Genomic DNA, 2,208 nt, shown 5'->3' on the forward strand with positions numbered 1-2,208 from the left:
CTTTCTCTGACTGGCTAATTTCACTTAGCATAATACCCTCTCGTTCCATCCACGTAGTTGCAAATGTCAAGATTTCAGTTTTTCTGTTGTCACGTAGTACTCCATTGTATATATATACCACACCTTCTTTTTTTTTTTTTTTACAAAATATTTAATTTAAATTTTATTTTAAATTTTTTTAAATATAAATAATTTTTAACACTGTGGTTCTACTGGTTTAAGGTGTTTTTTTTTTGACCCAGGTATAATTTTTCTATTCACCAAAAGATATATATATTTTTTTAATTTAAGAATATTGGGGCGCCTGGGTGGCGCAGTCGGTTGAGCGGCCGACTTCAGCCAGGTCACGATCTCACGGTCCGTGAGTTCGAGCCCCGCGTCAGGCTCTGGGCTGATGGCTCAGAGCCTGGAGCCTGTTTCCGATTCTGTGTCTCCCTCTTTCTCTGTCCCTCCCCCGTTCATGCTCTGTCTCTCTCTGTCCCAAAAATAAATAATAAAAAAAAAAAAAAAAAAAAAAAAAAAAAAGAATATTAAAATTCTTTTCCTTAATATTTTTTTAAATTATTTTTTATTTTTTATTTTTTAATATATGAAATTTACTGTCAAATTGGTTTCCATACAACACCCAGTGCTCATCCCAAAAGGTGCCCTCCTCAACACCCATCACCCACCCTGCCCTCCCTCCCACCCCCCATCAACCCTCAGTTTGTTCTCAGTTTTTAACAGTCTCTTATGCTTTGGCTCTCTCCCATTCTAACCTCTTTTTTTTTTTTTCCTTCCCCTCCCCCATGGGTTTCTGTTACATTTCTCAGGATCCACATAAGAGTGAAACCATGTGGTATCTGTCTTTCTCTGTATGGCTTATTTCACTTAGCATCAAACTCTCCAGTTCCATCCACGTTGCTACAAAAGGCCATATTTCATTTTTTCTCATTGCCACGTAGTATTCCATTGTGTATATAAACCACAATTTCTTTATCCATTCATCAGTTGATGGACATTTAGGCTCTTTCCATAATTTGGCTATTGTTGAGAGTGCTGCTATAAACATTGGGGTACAAGTGCCCCTATGCATCAGTACTCCTGTATCCCTTGGGTAAATTCCTAGCAGTGCTATTGCTGGGTCATAGGGTAGGTCTATTTTTAATTTTCTGAGGAACCTCCACACTGCTTTCCAGAGCGGCTGCACCAATTTGCATTCCCACCAACAGTGGAAGAGGGTTCCTGTTTCTCCACATCCTCTCCAGCATCTATAGTCTCCTGATTTCTTCATTTTGGCCACTCTGACTGGCGTGAGGTGATATCTGAGTGTGGTTTTGATTTGTATTTCCCTGATAAGGAGCGACGTTGAGCATCTTTTCATGTGCCTGTTGGCCATCTGGATGTCTTCTTTAGAGAAGTGTCTATTCATGTTTTCTGCCCATTTCTTCACTGGGTTATTTGTTTTTCGGGTGTGGAGTTTGATGAGCTCTTTATAGATTTTGGATACTAGCCCTTTGTCTGATATGTCATTTGCAAATATCTTTTCCCATTCCGTTGGTTGCCTTTTAGTTTTGTTGGTTGTTTCCTTTGCTGTGCAGAAGCTTTTTATCTCCATAAGGTCCCAGTAATTCACTTTTGCTTTTAATTCCCTTGCCTTTGGGGATGTGCCGAGTAAGAGATTGCTACGGCTGAGGTCAGAGAGGTCTTTTCCTGCTTTCTCCTCTAAGGTTTTGATGGTTTCCTGTCTCACATTCAGGTCCTTTATGCATTTTGAGTTTATTTTTGTGAATGGTGTGAGAAAGTGGTCTAGTTTCAACCTTCTGCATGTTGCTGTCCATTTCTCCCAGCACCATTTGTTAAAGAGACTGTCTTTTTTCCATTGGATGTTCTTTCCTGCTTTGTCAAAGATGAGTTGGCCATACGTTTGTGGGTCTAGTTCTGGGGTTTCTATTCTATTCCATTGGTCTATGTGTCTGTTTTTTGCCAATACCATGCTGTCTTGATGATTACAGCTTTGTAGTAGAGGCTAAAGTCTGGGATTGTGATGCCTCCTGCTTTGGTCTTCTTCTTCAAAATGACTTTGGCTATTCGGGGCCTTTTGTGGTTCCATATGAATTTTAGGATTGCTTGTTCTAGTTTCGAGAAGAATGCTGGTGCAATTTTGATTGGGATTGCATTGAATGTGTAGATAGCTTTGGGTAGTATTGACATTTTGACAATATTTAT

The sequence above is a fragment of the Panthera leo genome, chromosome A2 (genome assembly GCF_018350215.1).
Source record: "Panthera leo isolate Ple1 chromosome A2, P.leo_Ple1_pat1.1, whole genome shotgun sequence".
NCBI lineage: Eukaryota > Metazoa > Chordata > Mammalia > Carnivora > Felidae > Panthera > Panthera leo.